This window comes from Phyllobates terribilis, unplaced genomic scaffold, assembly GCF_046119375.1.
Source record: "Phyllobates terribilis strain yellow unplaced genomic scaffold, ASM4611937v1 Scaffold_3__8_contigs__length_932513732, whole genome shotgun sequence".
NCBI lineage: Eukaryota > Metazoa > Chordata > Amphibia > Anura > Dendrobatidae > Phyllobates > Phyllobates terribilis.
In genome coordinates, this window is record NW_027362763.1 from 553,016,458 (window position 1) to 553,037,663 (window position 21,206).

Genomic DNA, 21,206 nt, shown 5'->3' on the forward strand with positions numbered 1-21,206 from the left:
TGTTTGCCATATACAACACTCCCTTTTTCCTTGTGGTGAATAGACGATTTGCTTAAAGCTGATGACTTCTGCCTTTTTTTTCACAAGCTGCACAGCTCAGAGAGGATCCGGGGAATCAGTCCTAAAGCAGAAGGCAGCTAATTAAGTCCAGCATCCTCCTTCTTGAGCTCACCCCCTCCTGCATCCTAATAGCTGTGGCTCTGAAACCTTTTATGTGTCTGATAATGTAACTTGGAAAAGGCGTCGCGTGTGCAGGATTGCCATCACATGTTGCTTGCTTTCAAGAAGTGCTTAATCACAGGTTTGGGGACCACAGGGTTGAAAAAGCCAAGATTTAGCGGAGCTCAGTCATAATTGATTGCCTTCCTCAATGCCGAAGCTGGTAAGTTTCTGGGGATACTGGACAGACTTATTTGAACTTTCCAATACTCTTCTATCCTCATATTCTAATGACTTTGGACTTGTCTGCCGGATAAATTCCTTTTCTTTGTTTCTGTGAGAACTTTTTATCTGAACTTGTAATGCTGTTTTGGGCAGATTTTCATACATACTGTTGTCTATGTCAGTCATTTATCTCAAGTATGTATTTAGCTTGTATCTGTACAATATTATTATTTTGTTCCAGTACATATTATCTACTTGTAGATCTGGCATCCTATGCTTCGGTTGTGTGTGCCTCTAACTTGTTAAAGATATGATATTTCCCTTTTCGGAAAATGTGGCGACTAATCAGCCCCTAAATATCTAGCGATGTACCCGATCTGTTAGTTCCTCATTAGAAGTTTGCGTATTGTCTTATCTTGTGGCTGGGTATTATCTGATAGAGGGAAGATAGAAACCCCCTGCTAGCTTCCTGCACATTTATCACAGTATGCTAGGTATTTAGTAACACTTTCTGGGTAGCCGTTTCCTTTGTCTTTTGGGCCAAATGTTCTTCCAAGGAATCTCCTACTGAACAAAGTATTCTTGCGATATCATGATTCATCTTGTAGATGACTTTAAACCCTTCCCTTGAAGAAGACGTAACTGCTGAATTATCAGAACATAATCGCAAACATATATAACATATTTTAGAAGATTGCAAAACTTTGGAGAAAAATGAGCCTTTAGTTGTCATTTTCTTCTGCTCAACACCAAATGGGATATACCGTAATTTAATAAGGGGGTTAATTTTGGGAACAATGCTGAATGAACTTTGCGTGATGAGGCTTGAAATGCATGGTTATGGAGATTACATTTAACAAATGTTTTAGTGTCTTTGCAGAATATTTGATTTTTGGAGGACCAACACAGTATTCATGCATCCCAATATATTAAAGTGCTTTGGGCTCCTTTTAGGCTGTGTGCCTACGATGAGTTTTTGGTGAGATTTTGTCGCTGAGTATTTTTGCTGCGTCCAGTCCGCAGCGTCTTACAGCTCCAGCAGAGTAGATGGGATTTATAGAAATCTCCTGCCCACTGGGCTTCTTTTTTATTCAGCATAAACTGACCTGCGGTGTGTATTTCACGTCCACAACATGTCAATTTCTCTTCCGGACACGCTGAGTTTTCTGTGCAAATTTTCCCCATAGACTTATATTAGATGCGGAAAATCTGCGGGTAAAAAACGCACATCCTGGTTATGTCTATCAAACTCTGATCTGTGTAGCTCAGTTAGTTGGACCCAAACAAAACTAGTGATGTGAAAAAAATGTAATGACCCTAAGCACAAATCTAAATAATGGTAAGAAATTGAAACAGAAGATATATTAGAAAGTTTACATATTCTTTATTATACAATTATTAAAGGGGTTATGTCATTTTTTTCCTTCAGCAGCACACTGCTCCCCTGCCTCTCGCCTTCCTGCTTTACCAGGGGCGGTGCACTTCTTGAATATTGACAGTGGTTGCATCGCTGGACCAAACTGTGCGCTCATCCATGCTGCAACCAGAGGCAGCATTGCCTCAGCGGCATCGTAGGAGTCCATGGGCACTGAAGTTGGCTGGATAAAGCAATCTGGCTAACTTCAAAGCGATGCTTACAAGCGCATGCTCGTTGCCTAAGAGACTGGTCACCACTGATAGACTGCAGAGGTGGCCGGTAATTTAGAAAGCAAGCAGTAAACTCTACTATTAAAAATCCCTCTATTCTTAAGAATGAAGAGGATTTTTAATAATAGGTACATTATAAAGTTTTTTTCCCATTTAATAAGATGGGACAACCCTTTAATCGTTATGAACATAATAAGAACTTTCCATCTTTTAGCCAAGATTTGTGAAGTCTCTGTTTCTTTGTGGTGATGATAGTTTTCTACACAGTGTGGCTTGGTGATATGTTATAATATGATATTCAAATTGTCTTTTCAGAGAGGAAGAGAACCAAAACTCTAGTGTCACCTATAGGAAGTAGCAATCCTAAAAGTCAATATCGACCATTTAACGAGCCTTGTCACATGACTTAGGATAATAGCCAAAACCAGAGTCTCAATTTGTAGACACTGTTTCGGGGTACTGCCCCTCATCAGTACAAAGTGTGAGATATGGTTTGGCTGGGTGAGAGGCGTCTGACCGGTATCCAAGGGGTAACGTTTCTCCTTGTGGAGAGTGACATGTTAAGTATGTCAAGGTGAGGTAGACTTTTAAGCCACAATGCTCCTCTGGGAAATATGCAAATTGTCTCTTCAGAGAGGAAGAGAACTAGAACTCTAGTGCCACCTATAGGAAGTAGCAATCCTAAAAGTTAATATCGACCCTTTAACGAGCCTTGTCACATGACTTAGGATAATAGCCAAAACCAAAATCTCAATTTGCATTATAATGTCCCTGATTTTTCATGGCATGGATTTTTGTCAAAAGACTTGCTAGGACTATGCTTTTTCAAGTGTATGACTTTAGGTATAGAATAAGAATATTCCCTCATGTAGGATATATTATTCAGAGTAAGGAATCAGCTAGTCACTAAATTAGAAGGTTAGATCATGTTTAGATGATTGAAGTTATTATATTCCTTTGGTTAAATACATTTTATGTACAGTATACATTATAGTTTATGTTGCTATAAAATGGAACATTTACAAATGACGTATAATGTATAATTCTAAAATTCTGTATACATGCATTTAAAGTCTTCATTTTAGAAATCATTGCAATCCCCCATTGTTTTTGTTGGATTGATGAATTTCTCACGGAAGTTGTACATGTTGCTTTGCCAAAAGGCCAAGCTTTAGGGGACTGACTGCAGTTTCTAAAAATGTTCTTGGAGGAGAATGTAAAAGGATATAATGTTTCTTTAATCCTTTTATGACATGTGCTGCATGTACACTGTATGTCAGGTGGGAGTACATGGAGGGGGCACACAAGCTGAACTTGCTCTATACAGAATGTGTGCCAGCCGTTTTATACATTTGACACCAGCCTGCAGCTCAACATGGGAGATAACTCTGTCACCTCATCGATCCCCTTTGAACGCTATCATGGTGTGCCAATGGGTTGTAATGGCAGCTGGGAGCTTAATGAAAGACCACTTGTCTTCTATATTTGTACATCTATTAATGCCTATATAATCTGGATAATAAAATGAACATGTCATCACTCCAGGTAAAGATAGAGCATATGAGTCCAAGTGTATTTAGTCTCCATTCACCCAGCCTGAGTGACAGCTGCAACTTGTACTGAGTAGTGTGAGATCTCAGCTGCAGGGAGGAGGGACACTGAGGACATTGTCAATCAGGCCAGTGGTGTGGATATTTTGTATGAACTTTCATAATGGATTTCTCTGCCTGATTGACATCTCCTCAGTGCCACTCCTCCCTACTGCTAAAGTCTCAGGCTTAGTGCCCTTGATGCAGAAATGAAGCAGAAATTTTCCTGAGCATTTCTGCATCTCCCTGGCAGAAAAACGCATGCGGTTTTTACATGCGTATTTGACGCGTTTTTGCATGCTTATTTGCCATGCATTTTTCCAATACATTGTATAGGTAAATGCGCATGCAGAAACGCACAAGAATTGGTCATGTCCGTATTTTTTTTTCTGCGAGTAAAATCCGCGCAGAAAAAATCCTGACCATGTGCACAGAACTTGCAGAATGTCATAGGAAGTCATGGGATAAGGTATGCAATGCGTTTCTGGAGCGTTTACACGCTGCAAATCCGCACCAAAAACGCATCGTGGGCACACAGCCTAACACTGCTTAGTTTAAGCTGTAGATGTCAGTCAGGCTTGGGTGGAGATGGTATACAATACAATACAAACGAGATCTCTCAGTCTAGTTGGATTTAAAAAAAAAATGCTCATTTTAATTTCAAATTGGAAAACTTTTAATTCTTACATGGATTTTCAAAAGTACACCAGTCTAATTTAATAATTTATCTGGTTTGTAGTGTGAAATCTAGTGACACATATTATTTAACCAGTTGCCATCATTGCTTTGCCTTTCCGCAACCTTTGGCACATGCCAGTTTCTATATGGATGCAAAAATGCAGTCCATTTTCATCCTGGAATCGTGATCCCGAGGCTTTCAATAGCGAACAGTGCTTACTCCAGCAGCGGGGAATGAGCGCAGTCAGAGCTCCGCAGCAGCTCCATTAGCTCCTTACATGTTACGCTCAATAGAGACCACAAACATGGAAGGAGGTTGACACAAAGAGATCTCTCCCTTTGTCACTCAACTGGCACCCACTAAAGATATCATGAGGAGCTGGTGGTTGCTATTACAACCAGATGCCTAACACTGACACCTGGTCTGTTATAGATCAAAGCCTAAGGTGCCCTATACACAATAGATAGCTGTTGAACAAATGATATTTTGGCTGATTGTTTGGCTGGCAGCTTTCTCTTCCGATTCCCCCATACACAGAAGTGCTTGCCTGTGTTCTCTACAAGAATGCCACTGTGAGACTTCTGTGGCGACAACTTATCTTGCTGAGTACAAAAGGATTGGCAGTGTGAAATTGGACATGCTGGATCCCTATCTCCCCAACTTTACCTCCTTGAGGGAGAGCCCGGAAGCCCCCATACACATTAGACTGAGCAGTACAATAAAACTATACCATTATTTATTCTAAAGAAAACACAGACGAAAAAATATGCATCCAAATTGTCATATTATTCATCACGCCTCAAATAAAATTAATGAAAAAAATTGACGACAAAGTCTTATGTATCGTAAAATGGTACCAATAAAAGATAAAGTTGGTTATGTAAATACAAGCCTTTTCACAGCTCTGTAAAGAAAAAAAAATTGGAATATGATGCAAAAATGAATAAAAAATAAATGTGTATATATATATATGGTATATTTTTTTATTAAACATAAAGCACTATAAAATTAGACATCTCTATAATCATATTGACCCATGTTTTTTTTTTTTAATACAGAGTTAATAAATGTTAGGTATTGGGTAGGATGTACCCTAAAATGGTGCCACTGACGAATGCAACTCAAATCGCACAAAAATTAGCCGACATACAGGTAAATCGAAAAAATGCGCTGTTATGATTCATTTTCCCAACATGACTGCATTGCATGGAAAAAAACAGCAGAAATGCATTCACCAGCTCCTGTCCAACTTTTAGAGCTCTATTAGTATTTTTCCAAGAGACTTTTACAAAGTCAGCATTACTTGTCTGCTGAAGTCCTTGTCATTCCAGCGCTGCCTCTTTGCTGCTCCCATGAAATGGCTGCAGTGGTGACATCACAGCTACATCACATGACTGCTGCAACCAATCCCTGGGCTCAGTGGTCTGTTGTGATCTACCTCGGAGTGACAGCTGAGCTCAGTCATTGGCTGTAACAGTCACCACTTCTCCTGTGTCAACAAGGATCGGCATGGAGGATGCATTACTATAACTCCAATGCCTTCATTACATAAAGCCCTTAAGACATTTTTTTCGGTGAAAACCAGACTACCCTTTGAAGGGATTGTATAGGATTTGAAGGACATATTAGTTGTCTTCCAGAAAAATTTGCTCACCTGTTAATGGATTGATCCTGGCATTGCTGCACATCTGCACTGAAGTGTGTAAAAGTTGAGCTGCAAGTCCACACAACCAGGGCCGGCGTCAGCACTCGGGAAAGTGCCGGGGCCCTGAGCAGGCGGGGCACCCCGCCGGGCTATGGGCTGAGGAGAGCAGTGCCAGCACCCACCCTTCTCCCCCGCTTGCCCAGGGCCGGCGTCAGCACCCGAGCAGATGGGGCACCCCGCCGGGCTATGGGCTGAGGAGACCAGTGCCAGCACCCACCCTTCTCCCCCGCTTGCCCAGGGCCCCGGCAGCTGGATACTTACTTCTCCCCGTGCCTCCGCAGCAGGTCCGCTGTCTTCCTGCTGTGCTCTCCCTGTGACATCTCTGGTTAGAGGGCGCGGTGACGTCTTTCCATCGCGCCCTCCCCTGAGCCATCACAGGCAGCGCAGAGCGGGACGACGCCGGCGACGCTGGAGTCCGGACGTGAGCAGCGGCAGCAGGTGAGGAGGAGTAAGGTGAGTATTTGATTTTTTTTTTTTAATGTTTGGAGGCATGGGGCATTATATGGGGGGGGTGACATCCTGCATGGGGCATTATATTGGGGGTGACATCCTGCATGGGGCATTATGTGGGGGGAACAGCCTGCATAGGGCATTATGTGGGGGGAACAGCCTGCATGGAGCATTATATGGGGGCCAGTATCCTGTATGGAGCGTTATAAGGGGGTCAGCATCCTGTAAGGAGCGTTTTATGGGGCCAGTATTCTGTATGGAGCGTTTTATGGGGGCTAGTATTCTGTATGGAGCGTTATATGGGAGCCAGTATTCTATATGGAGCGTTATATGGGGGCCAGTATCCTGTATGGAGCGATTCGCCGGTTTCTGAGCTGTTGTGGAATTTACAATAGATATCGCTCATGTAATGTAAGAAGTGAAATCTGTGGCATTGTACTATACCTATATTTCTCTGCGGTATCTGTGCATCATGAATCGTTCTATGTGTTAAAGGGGCCCACTGAGACTCTTTCGCCCAGGGCCCAGAAAAACCTGGAGCCGGCCCTGCACACAATCTATTTACAGTTGTTTATACTGTTTTTCAAAAAAAGCAAGCATATTTTTTTCCAAACCTGTACAGCCCTATGCTGATGAAGAAGTGATACAAGTGAGACACATTCTTTATATTTGATAATTAGGACCAACCTAATTGCCTGATGCCACTAAATCAGTTGTCCCCCAAACTTTTTGACCTTCAGAGCCACATTCAGCTCTGAGAGAGGGTCACAAGCCACATCCAGCTTCCACCCCCTTCACAGTAGTAAAAGCCAGAGGACCCATTACCAATATAATGACAACCAAAGCTTTTCCACAATCGCACCAAGGCAATATACCAAGATCCAGGGGTTCCTACAATACTGTCATTCAGTATTCTTGCATAAAGCATTCCCACTACATCCTGTAGAATGTAAGCCGGCAAGGGCAGGGTCCTCTTCCCTCTGCATCAGTCTATCATTGTTAGTTTTGTTTACTTATGTAATTATTCTCCAGGTGGTATGCGTTTTACTGGTTTGTTTTTGAGGGTTTGCATCAGTTCATGTAAAGAACATGCCTACAACTGTGAACAGTTGGTTTGCTTTTAATTGTGAACAAATAGGACAAAATAACTGAAAACTTCAGTGTATACAACTATTCACTCTCCTAAACTCAGTACTTTGTAGAGCCTGCTTTTGTGGCAATTACAGCTGCATGTCGCTTTGGATAAGTCTCTATGAGCCTCCCACATCTTGCCCCTGGGATTTTTGTCCAGTCCTCAAGACAAAACTGCTCCAGCTCCTTCAAGTTAGATGGTTTCCTTTGGTGAACAGCAACCTTCAAGTCTGACCACAGATTCTCAATTGGATTAAGGTCTGGGATTTGACTAGGCCACTCCAAAACATGTTTCCCTTTTAACCAGTCGAGTCTTGCTTTAGCAGTATGGTTTGGGTCATTGTCTTGTTGGAAGGTGAACCTCTGTCCCAGTCTCAAATCCCTGACAGACTGAAACAGGTTTTGCTCAAGAATATCCCTGTATTTTGCACCATCCATCTTCCCCTCAACTTGGACCATTTTCCCTATCCCTGCTGCTGAAAAACATCCCCACAACATGATGCTGCTACCACCATGTTTCACTGTGGAGATGGTGTACATGGGGTGATGAGCTGTGCTGGTTTGGCGCCAGACAAACAGTTTACCTTGGTGGCCAAAAAGTTCAATTTTGGTCTTATCTGACCACAGTACCTTCCTCCATACATTTGGGAAGGCTCCCACATGTCTTTTAACAAACTCAAAATGAGTGCTACAATTTTTGTTTGTAAGTAAAGGCTTTTTTCTTCCCACTCTGCTATAAAGGCCACCTCTATTGAGTGTACTTATTGTTGTCGTTTGGACAGATACTCCAGTCTCTGCTTGGGAACTCTGCAGCTCCTTCAGGGTTACCTTTGGTCTCTGTGCTGCCTCCCTGATTAATGTCCTCCTTGCCTGGGCTGAGAGTTTTGGTTGGGTGTCCTTTCTTGGCAGGTTTGTTGTGGTACCATGTTCTTTCCATTTGATGATAATGGATTTGATGGTGCATCGGGGGATCATCAGAGATTGGGCTATTTTTTTATAACCGAACGCTGACTTGTACTTCTCAACAACTTTGTCCTTGACTTGCTTGGAGATCTCCTTGGTCTTCATGGTGTTGCTTGGTTAGTGGTGCCTCTTGCTTAATGATGTTGCAGCCTCTGTGACCTTTCATAAAGGTGTGTATATACCGACAGATCATGTGACACTTAGATTGCACACAGGTGGACTTCCTTTCACTAACATGTGACTTATGAAGGTAATTGTTTGCACCAGATTTGTTTTAGGATTTTAATAGCAAAAGAAGCAAATACATACAATGAAAAAAATAATTATTTGATCCCTTGCTGTTTTTGTACGTTTGTCCACTGACAAAGACATGAACAGTCTATAATTTTAAGGGTAGGTTAATTTTAACATTGAGAGATAGAATATCCAAAAAAATCAAGAAAATCACATTGTATAAATTAGATAAATTTATTTGCATTTTGCAGTGAGAAATAAGTATTTGATTCCTCTGGCAAACAACACTTAATACTTGGTGGCAAAACCCTATTTTGGCAAGAACAGCAGTCAGACTTTTTTTGTAGTTGATGATGAGGGTTGAAGATGAGGGTTGCGCACATGTCAGGAGGAATTTTGGTCCACTCCTCTTTGCAGATCATCTCTAAATCATTCAGATTTTGAGGCTATCTCTTGGCAACTCGGAGTTTCAACTCCCTCTATAAGTTTTCTATGGGATTAAAGTCTGTAGAATGGCTAGGCCACTCCATTACCTTAATGTGCTTCTTTTTGAGCCACTCCTTTGTTGCTTTGGCTGTATGTTTTGGGTCATTGTCTTGCTGGAAGACCCAGCCACGACCCATTTTTAATGTCCTGGCGGAGGGAAGGAGGTTGTCACTTAGGATTTTACGGTACATGACTCCATCCATTCTCCCATTGATGCGGTGAAGTAGTCCTCTGCCCTTTGTAGGGAAACACCCCCAAAACATAATGTTTCCACCTCCATGCTTGACAGTGGGGATGGTGTTGTTTGGGTCATAGGCAGTATTTCTCTTCCTTCAAACACGGCGAATTGAGTTAATGCCAAAGAGCTCAATGTTTGTTGCTTCTGACCACAGCACCTTCTCCCAATAACTCACAGAATCATCCAGGTGTTCATTGGCAAACTTCAGATGTGCCTTCACATGTGCCTCCTTGAGCAGGGGGACCTTGCGGGCACTGCAGGACTTTTAACCTTTAAGGCGTAATGTGTTACCAATGGTTTTCTTGGTGACTGTGGTCCCAGCTGCCTTGAGATCATTAACAAGTTCCTTCCGTGTAGTTTTAGACTGGTCTCTCTCCTTCCTCATGATCAAAGATACCCCACGAGGTGAGATTTTGCATGGTGCCCCAGATCGATGTCGATTGACAGTCATTTTGTATTTCTTCCATTTTCTTACTATTGCACAACAGTTGTCTCCTTCTCACCCAATGTCTTACTTATGGTTTTGTAGCCCATTCCAGCTTTGTTCTGGTTTATGATCTTCTCCCTGACATCCTTAGAAAGCTCTTTGAGTCGGACTAATTAATTGAGTCTGTGGACAGGAGTCTTTTATACAGGTGACTATGTAAGACAGCTGTCTTTAATGCAGCTAACGAGTGGATTAGGAGCGTCTAACTGGTCTGTAGGAGCCAGAACTCATAATGGTTTGTAGGGGATCAAATACTTATTTCTCACTGCAAAATGAAAATAAATTTATAAAATTTATAAAATGTGATTTTCTTGATTTTTTTTGGATATTCTATCTCTCAATGCTAAAATTAACCTACCCTTAAAATTATAGACTGTTTATGTCTTTGTCTGTGGGCAAACTTACAAAAACAGCAAGGGATCAAATAATTATTTCCTTCAATGTATGCACATGCCAATTTTTAGTTATTTGATCCCATAAATATAATTTATACCTATGTTTTTCTCACTTCACCAACTTAGTCTCTTTAGTGCTGATGCATCACACACAAATTGGATTACAAAAATATTTAAACACAGGTTATAATGTAACAAAATAGGTAAAAAGCCCAGGGATGTGAATACTTTTGCAAGCCACTGTACTATTCCCTCTGGTATGCAGTGGATGGCAAACATCTGATTCACACCTGCAGACCACATTGGTACTGTACAGAACATGAGAACATCTGGAATTGTTTATGATAGAAGTGTAGACTAATTTCCGTATTTAACAGTGGTGTCACCATAAGGCTCCTCGGTCATTGGAGACACTCAGCTGGAAAGAAGATCTTAGCCCCACATTGTGGTTCCCGATCATCTATTAGAATGACTATCTATTCGTTAGTGAATCATGTCCTGTTTATGAAGTAATCCATTCATTTAGGTTCTAATACAAATTTACTTTTTCATTGTGTCCTTAAAAACACCAGGTTGTCTTCATGTTGTCTTTTTCAACTGATAGCTGGAAATTGGAACAAGATAGATTATTAAAGGTTTATTCTGTGTCCTAGTAAGTCAGTTACCTCTTCACAGATACATGTCATATCTACAACCAAAGCAAAAGTTCAATAATTGTTTGAGCACTTTATTGAGAAAACCCTGTTTTTCATTTCTTTTTCAATTAGTGTGTTCACTACAAAATTTTCTCCCTTTCTCCTGTTCTCCTCCACCACCACTTCCCCCTCCCCCAAGAAAAAATTGGCTGTGTTCTCCCTTATGAGAGCATTGCAGATGTGCGAGGGATACACTTGTTCCAAGAGAAGCTGAGAGGTTCCACCCTAGGAAACATGCCAACCTTCCCGCAGATTTCAGTCTAGTCTACTGGCAGCCAAATGTCTTCCTCCCTCTTTAAATGTAGAATTTGTGTATTGGATTGGTTGCCTTGTTTTGGTTAAGAAGTAAAGAGCCAGCTGTCTATAATCTGATGTAATGTTACCTTGGAAACCCAAAATGAAACACTCGGGCACCATGGTCGTCGTTACATTTTGTTTAGCCAACTCTATTAAAAAGGTTGCGCTCTTCATCAGTGGAAATGTTTGCCTTTTTGGAATGGGGTACATGGTCGTCATAAATTGCCATCACTTTGTAAAGCTTTTAAACACTAGAATGGCTACTGCACAGATTATTACATTACGTGCTACACAAAAAATGGTTATTAATAATACATATACTACATCTGTGTCATCTATAGTACATTCCCCCACTCTCGCAAAGAAAAATTCTAAATATTCGGAGGTTCGTAAAATGTAGCAGCAACAAGCAATTGTATATAAGTATATAAATCACATAGAAACGAATGAAATACACAGTGGATAGTCGTAAACCCGGAAATGTAATAGATAGTATTATTGAGAAATCTACGTAAATGGTATAATGTAGGAGAGGCAGGAAACCATTGTGTCAGTGTTTTCATAAGTCATGAATGTGCTGCCGGTCCCCATGGCTTTCTGACATACTAATTATCTTCAATCTGTTTTTAATTAACGTCACATGTGGTCACACGTAATAAAACATATATAACATCAGAAATGGTCAAATCCTAACCTTACTACAGATTAACAATTCAGCGCATTGATAATCCACCACCCAGATGAATTATTTATAATGTGTTAGTATGTTGGCTATTTGACCTAGATTTCCATATGAATGTTGTATACTTATTATTTGGGGATATTTTCTCTCTGCGAGTACAGTTACTAGTTTGTCACTATATTCCTATTAACAAATTCTCCTGGCTGGAATTTATTAATCGTGCCCAATTCTAGGCCCTAATTATAGATTACAGCTCTCCATTTTACCAGACTACAAAATCTTCACTGAAAATAGAGATGCCCAATATTCACATTTTAACAATCTGGAAAAAGTATTTTTTGGAGGTAAAATAATTATTGGTTACGGCTATGACTCAGAATAATACCATAGCAGCTATATAGAAATCTGCTACATATACATCATTTTCAGGTTGGTTATCATAACATTTGTTATTAAGTGGTAAAAACTACTGAGACCATAGGTCCTGATTCATTATTGTTTTTTCTCCACCTTTCTGGTGTTATTTAATCCTTTTTTTACTGACATTAGTATTTGCGCCGCATTTTCAATACATTTTGCAGTCCCTGCCTGGAGTAATGTTTCTGTAGTTTTCTACAGTGGCTTGCAAAAGTACTCCACCCCCCCCCTGGATTTTTACCTATTTGTTACATTGCAACCTGTGTTTAAATGTTTTTGTAACCTAATTTGTGTGGGGTGCATCAGCTCTAAATAGTCTAAGTTGGTGAAGTGAAAAAAATATAGGCAGAAATTAAATTTATGGGATCAAATAACTAAAAATTGTCATGTGCATATGTATTCACCCCTTTTGCTGTGAAGCCCCTAAACAATTCTGGTGCTTGCAATTACCTTCATAAGTCACATTCTTAATGAAAGGAAGTCCACCTGTGTGTAATCTAAGTGTCACATGGTCAGTCAGTATATACACACACCTTTTCTGAAAGGTCACAGAGGCTGCAACACCATTAAGCAAGAGGCACCACTAATCAAACAACATGCAAGAGGAGGCTCTACAAAGTACTGACTTTAGGGGAGTGAATAGTTATGCACACTAAAGTTGTTAGTTATTTTTTCCTATTTGTTTGCTTCACAATAAAAAGAAAACCAAATGTTCACAATTGTAGGCATGTTCTTTACATGAATTGATGCAAACTGTAAAAAAAACTGTGAAATTCCGGATTGTGAGGTAGCAAAACATGAAAAATGCAAAGGGGGTGAAATACTTTTGCAAGCCACTGTGTATGGCATATTTTTGTGACTCTTTAAAGAATTTACAACTTTTGGTGCTATAAAGTCACAAAACTGGTTAGAGACCAAAAAAGAGCATTTTTTATTTGACGGCAAATTCATCAATTGCATGCGTCATTTTGAAGAATTTGCACAAACAAAGTCAGTGAATACAAGGAGACAAAAAGGTGACTTCAATAAATAACAATGAAGAACCAGGCCCTTAGAGTTTTTATATTTGCATTTATACCTCAGTTTTGCCATATTTGCCATTCTTCCATCGCAGGAAGAATTGTAGCAGTAGAACAGCAAACGCAGTGCCTCCTATCCCCCTACAAAAAGTGGCTTTTCTTCTTAGAGCCCATTCCTGCTACTGAGCAAATTGAAGTAACTGTATTAGCACTTTTCACACTGCTGAACCGCTAACAATGCTGGATAGGGAACCTGGAAAAGTGCAAACATACCAATGGTGTGAAACAACTGAAAGCATGAACTTCTTTTACCTGTCATGTTTTCTCCAGGCAATTCAGGGGCGAGGATAGTGTTCCTATTCATTGTAAAGGCCACTGATGTCCTGCCCCTGCGTAATGCACCCTGAGGTGGCTCATGCACTGTGATTTTCTCTGCCATGGCCAACTACTGTTATCTGTGGCTAGAGACATTGGAAAGTTGAAACAATGTGCACTCAAAAGCAATGTAGTACATTGTTATATATGTGAAATTCAAAACTAATCTAAGATGTTAGATGTTATTATGTGGCATCTGCTCGTTTCCCTTGATTGACAGGAGTAATAGGAGGGCGGACACAGATGGAAATCGAGGTGAGAAGGTGCACTGCACTGCGCCAAGTGTCTGTACTTGATTTAAACAGGTTTTTAATTTAGACCTTATTGCATCAATTCTGCCAATAGATTTACTTTTCTATACCCTGTATGCCCATAGTAGAGGTCTGATATCGCCCATGGGGGTGACAGATTCCCTTTAAAGTTGCACTGATAGTATTTTTTAGCATACCTTTCTTCTGCTTTCGCATTTTATCAATGGTTAGTATAAATTTCCATTTACTCTTTAAAAGATTATTGTCATGTTGCTCTAGGTTAATGCAGTAATATTTTTCTTGTGTTTTTCATTCCTACTACTATTTGATGAGCCGGACATAGTTGGTATACATGGAAAGTGTAAGAGCACATTCACACAGTGGCCATTTCACAGACAAAACCCTATTCCATAATTCAGTTACCTGACAAACTATGAAGAAATATTTGGTACTACAGAATGTAATCCAGATATGGTTGAAAGCCATCATATGGTTTATGAGAGAGGGTTGACTGCAGTGTCTGAATCATTTGAGGCCCCATGCAGTGATCCTGGCTTGTACATGGCTGGAAGTTTTGTAAAACATTCATTCATTTCCAGTGCCAAAAGCTGCACATGAGTAATAAATATTCACATTTTCATACCGGATCGCTTTGTTTAGACATTAATATTTCCTATTGTAGGATATCGTAGCTTTTGTGCCGTCCTATTATGTATCAGATTAAGTATTTTAGTGTATGAGTAAAATGTTAGTTTTGCAACTACTTTGGGAGTAAAACTTTGCACAATCCAAGGTCTTTCAGCTCTTTCGACGTCCATTTCATTAACTATTTGTATCTACCATAATACAACTATAATATTGTGCCATTCCTCCGTTATTCCTCCTAAGAATTTATGAATACATTGATATGCAATAAAAAATTAATTGTGGTACCGTGTGAGCCAGGAAAATTGATGTACCATAAATACTTTTATGCCCAAAAATGACAAAAGTATTCTAGGAGTTCTACCTTTATTGGCCAACCAGCAAACATAACATAATTCTTCTGGTTAGCCAATAAAGGTATCACTCCTAGAATGCTTTTGTCATTTTTGGGCATTAAAGTATTTACATCGATGAATACATTGACAACTTGATGTTACCAGTTAGTGGGGTCTGTGCTCACTCACTGCCAATGTCCAGTCAGTGTGGCTTGTGAGGGGTAACAGCCCTTAACAAGAGGATCATTAGCCCCTAGTCATGAGTTTATTTATACATTTCTAGAAATGATCCTATAGAAGGGTACATTTCAGTGGAAAGACAACATTTACTTGTGTCTTATTGTTATTAGATTATAAAAAAAACTGTTTTCTACATTGGCCATTAAGGGTCTGTATTCTGACAGATTGCCTTTTTATGGTGCTATGAATAATGGCTGCATGTGAAATTACTGCAGCTAGCTGTGTCTGATACTCAAAAGAGGAAGCAGAATTTAAAACATATATACAGTGGTGGCCAAAAGTATTGGCACCCCTGCAATTCTGTCAGATAATACTCAGTTTCTTCCTGAAAATGATTGCAATCACAAATTCTTTGGTATTATTCTCTTCATTTAATTTGTCTTCAATGAAAAAACACAAAAAGAATTGTCCTAAAGCCAAATTGGATATAATTCCACACCAAAGCTAAAAAAGAGGGTGGACAAAAGTATTGGCACCCTATGAAAAATCATGTGATGCTTCTCTAATTCGTGTAATTAACAGCACCTGTAACTTACCTGTGGCACCTAACAGGTGTTGGCAATAACTAAATCACACTTGCAACCAGTTAACATGGATTAAAGTTGACTCAACTTCTGTCCTGTGTCCTTGTGTGTACCACATTGAGCATGGAGAAAAGAAAGAAGACCAAAGAACTGTCTGAGGACTTGAGAAACCAAATTGTGAGGAAGCATGAGCAATCTCAAGGCTACAAGTCCATCTCCAAAGACCTGGATGTTCCTGTGTCTTCCGTGCGCAGTGTCATCAAGAAGTTTAAAGCCCATGGCACTGTGGCTAACCTCCCTAGATGTGGATGGAAAAGAAAAATTGACGAGAGATTTCAACGCAAGATTGTGCGGATGGTGGATAAAGAACCTCGACTAACATCCAAACAAGTTCAAGCTGCCCTGCAGTCCGAGGGTACAACAGTGTCAACCCGTACTATCCGTCGGCGTCTGAATGAAAAGGGACTGTATGGTAGGATACCCAGGAAGACCCCACCTCTTACCCCGAGACATAAAAAAGCCAGGCTGGAGTTTGCCAAAACTTACCTGAGAAAGCCTAAAACGTTTTGGAAGAATGTTCTCTGGTCAGATGAGACAAAAGTAGAGCTTTTTTGGGAAAAAGCATCAGCATAGAGTGTACAGGAAAAAAAGAGGCATTCAAAGAAAGAACACGGTCCCTACAGTCAAACATGGCGGAGGTTCCCTGATGTTTTGGGGTTGCTTTGCTGCCTCTGGCACTGGACTGCTTGACCGTGTGCATGGCATTATGAAGTCTGAAGACTACCAACAAATTTTGCTGCATAATGTAGGGTCCAGTGTGAGAAAGCTGGGTCTCCCTCAGAGGTCATGGGTCTTTCAGCAGGACAATGACCCAAAACACACTTCCAAAAGCACTATAAAATGGTTTGAGAGAAAGCACTGGAGACTTCTAAGGTGGCCAGCAATGAGTCCAGACCTGAATCCCATAGAACACCTGTGGAGAGATCTCAAAATGGCAGTTTGGAGAAGGCACCCTTCAAATATCAGGGACCTGGAGCAGTTTGCCAAAGAAGAATGGTCTACAATTCCAGCAGAGCATTGTAAGAAACTCATTGATGGTTACCGGAAGCGGTTGTTCGCAGTTATTTTGGATAAAGGTTGTGCAACAAAGTATTAGGCTGAGGGTGCCAATACTTTTGTCTGGCCCATTTTTGGAGTTTTGTGTGAATTGATCAATGATTTGATTTTTGCTTCATTCTCATTTGTGTTTTTTCCTTGCAAGCAAATTAAATGAAGATAATAAGACCAAAGAATTTGTGATTGCAATCATTTTCAGGAAGAAACTGAGTATTATCTAACAGAATTGCTGGGGTGCCAATACTTTTGGCCACCACTGTATATGTCTCAATCGCTAGTAGAGTTTTCTTACAATAGATGCAGAACAGCTCTGATTCTGATGACTATTACAGTAAAGGAATGTACTATATACCCCTGCACTTTGATAGGTTGCCATGAACAAAGTCAGTTTGTTATTATTATTATTTAATTTACATAATATTTACTCTGGCAGCATAAAAGAAATAGCCATTTAATCAAAATCAGAACATATGTAAAATTGCTAAAGATAATCGTTAAAAAGGTTGTCTCATCATTTCATGTGTCCTATTAGGGAATTCTGAATCTGCTGTTCAGGATTCTCATCTCTTGGTCAGATTGGTCGGCGGTGAGTGTCTGTCCATATGTAGGACCTGTCTTGACCTGCATTACACAGTCAGTTGATTTGAATTGTCACTGATAGTTTGGACTTTACTTACAATAGGATTTATAAATGCAATCAAAGGATGACATATTCAAGTCCCATTATGGGATTAAAAAATATTGTAAAAAAAAACTATTCTGACCCCCATGTGGTTGTTATGAGGAAGGAATCATGGACTCTTAAACATGTTGACAAATAAACCACTGTTTCCTGAGATCCTATTGTTGGATTGTATTGTAAATCAGCAGCTCAGATCAAAATCCTCCCTGCCCTGGTATCTACTCTGGATAAAAGGTAATTTAATCCAATGAAAAACATATGCCCCCTTACCCCCCCCCCCAAAAAAAATAAATAAATAAATAAAAGACACATATTTGGTATCACGGTGAAATTTGGAAAATAAAAGAAAAAAGTGTGGACATTAAGGTCAAATTAGTCCTGGTTTTTAAAGGGATTATGGGGTTATATGTGATAAACAAGGTGTTATGTTCTCATGCGCCGGATTTGTTGCAGACTATCTTATTCAGAAAAATGAAGTTTTTAGAAATCTTTGTGCGTAGCAGTGTGCTTTATAGTATGTGCAGACAATGGGGACAATTCATTAAAACTGGAGTAGCCCACAATCGCTCTACGCCAGTCTTACTGAAATAAAAAGTTTCAAATTCAAAATCTCGGTTTTCAAACTGCGAAAAACCGTCAAAAATCTCAAAAGTTTTGTGCAACTCCCAATTGCTCATAAAATTGGTGACCTCTCTAACGTTTTACAACAGTTTTCTGGCATATATGCTTTGATAAATCAGCCCCAATGTTCTTTACAGAGGAGTCTGCTACAGAACCCATCTGAAAAGGTGCTAACTAAACGCCTCTTTTAACCTCTTCAAGTTTACAAAGACACCAAGCAGTTAATAGAAGTGTCCTTCAGGCGTTTTCTTATTAAATTCCAGCCTGTCCTGATCTTATCCGAGATCTCCACATCTTCTATCTGTTGTCTCCAATATTTGAAGAAAGTATCTGGGTGAACTCCTAGTAGATTGGATCTCATTACAGAATAAAGGACAGAAATTGAAGGGGTACCCATCGGAGACATCAGAATGACATCCAAGACATTTTGGGAGACCTCAAAGGTCACATCTTTTAAATTGGCCATAATGGATAGTTTGATTTGTTCATATTGGAAATAATGTTGGGGAGGTAGATTGTGTCTGTCTAAACACTCGATACATGTCATCCATCTTTGCTCACTTGAGTGGAGAAGATGGGATGCGTTGTCTATACCTGCTTGTCGCCATTTCAGAAACAGTTTATTTTCATTACCCTGGGGGAATTCTGGGTTTTGCCATATCGGGAGGTGCTTTGAAATCCTGAAAGAAAGGCCGTATTTTTTTCTGACTGCCTTCCATGCGGAAATAGTGTCCCTAAGGATTGTTGACTTTTTTTTTAACTGCCAAGGGGAGGGAGGTGAATCGAGAATGAAGGAGGGCAACCAGGTCAAGGGGGTATGCATAATCTGCTTCCAGCGTGTAGTCAGAATATGTGCGTCTCTTATGGAACCAGTCTATTGTATACCGGAAAAGGCAAACAAGATTGTAATTTCTGATGCTTGGGAAATTAATGCCTCCGTCATCTTTGGAAGCCATAAGTTACTAATCCTGGGACTTTTTCCTTTCCAAATGAAGTGACTGAAGGCTCTATTGAGTATAGTTACGTCCGTAACGGTAAGGTTTGTAGTTGATACATAATCCTGGCTGTACTGATCATTTTTACCAAATGTGCCCTACACATAAAAGAAAGCGGCAAATCTTGCCATGACTTTAATTGATTGACAGTTTTTTTCATAAGAGGAGGGTAGTTTAAGGTGTATATAGATGTAGGCAAACGGCCGATTTTAATTCCCAGGTAGGTGATATGTGAGGGTGCTAGGGATATACCATTTAAAGATCCATCTGGGCAGAGTTTTGTTCCCTTTTCGGTTAATGGGAGTATTTCACATTTTTTGCCATTGATTTTAAACCCTGTGTAAGAGCCAAAATTTTTAAGTAAGTCTAATACTATAGGTAGATGTTGAGTGGGGTCAGACATAAATAAAATGACATCGTCAGCAAAAAAAAAAAAAGTGCTCTTATTTTATTCCCAATGCTCCCCTGAGTATACCAGTTGTTTTATTTTTAAGTCTGACATACAATTCCAAAGACAGGGGCCTTTTTATTTAGTGCTACTTATAATGGTCTTTACAAGAGGGCATCCAAAAATACACCATCAGAGACTTCTGTGAGCCATGCCCCCTTGGAAGAGCTTAAAAATTAGCACTAAATATAAAGGCCCATATGTTTGGAACTGTATGGCGCATTAAAGAAAGCAAACCTGGTAGTAAGTATAAAATAGAAGCAAAAACTGGCCACATTTGACCTAATGATAGGTCCTCTTTAAGACCGAGCTTAGCCCTATTCTTTTTCAACTACTAATCAGGTAGAAAAAGCAGTTTTTCACGTAGGTGGGAAAACCCTTCTAATAAGTAACTAGACATATTCTGCAACAGCATGATAGTTTGTAAATAGATGAATACATTACAATCTGGCATCAATAAAATTACTTTTTACCTTTATGACACAAATTGAAATCTCAGAGATTAATAGAGTAACCTATTTAATATATAGAACGAGGGCAATATTTCATCCAAGTGGGAAATGCAGAGACTTTGCATGAAGCAGCCAATGTTGTACCTATTACAGCATGGATGTATTTCTTAAGAATTAACGAAAGACATTTATTGTAAGAGAATGTACGGTATAGAAAGAACAGTGTAATTAATTGATGTGAACTGGAACAACAAAATTGCCATGTAAGTCTTTGCAGACATGATCTACCTCTCGGGGTGGGGTGAAGGCATTGTGTACGATCTGGATCACGGACAGGATCTCTGTTCCATCTTGATCCATCTGCTGTCGCTGCGGCTGGAGAAGTCTCACATTTTTCTGTTATTGTTTTATTATATGGCGCTCTTGAGGCAGAACATCTGGGATGCAGCACATACGATCAAATGGAAGAGGAAAGGAAATAAATAAACATGTGACTTGAGGTTGGGGAATATCTTCTGTATTATGATAGGCTCGGAGCCTCCCATTAACCAGTTCCATTCAGTCTTGAGAACACAGTGTTGCAGTCTATGGCTATAGAAGCCTAACATTCTATATGGAGATAGCACTATACTATAATCTCATAACCCCGGTTGGGAGTTTACTTAAGTTTTTCAGTAGTAATTTACACATAATCATTATTATAAATTTCGTCCATTCCCCACCACAGGCTCTAAATTCAGGAAGCAAATGGCACAGGAAGAGGTATAATGGAAGAGAGAAGCTGGCTCCTTGCTATGCTTGACTTCCTATAGCTTTCAGATCGCTAGGGGTCCTGGTTTGAAGGAAAAGGCTCTTTCAACAGACCAAAACATTATATAAAAATAATGTCGGTCTAATTCTCTGTAGATATGACTATAAACTCTAAGTGATTGCTATCACCACGAATTCCCAGCTTTACTTTTGGTATGAATATCCCGGTGATTCATATGTTCTCATTGGGTAGTGACTACATGTGGCCTTTCTT

General features: G+C 39.9%; 1 protein-coding gene across 8 annotated transcripts in view; it reads left to right on the forward strand.

Moving 5' to 3' along the window:
- The window catches only part of SASH1 (SAM and SH3 domain containing 1), a 1,215,158-nt gene that overhangs the window by 1,136,749 nt on the left and 57,203 nt on the right, over nucleotides 1-21,206 (forward strand). The gene's annotated exons all lie outside the window — the stretch shown is intronic.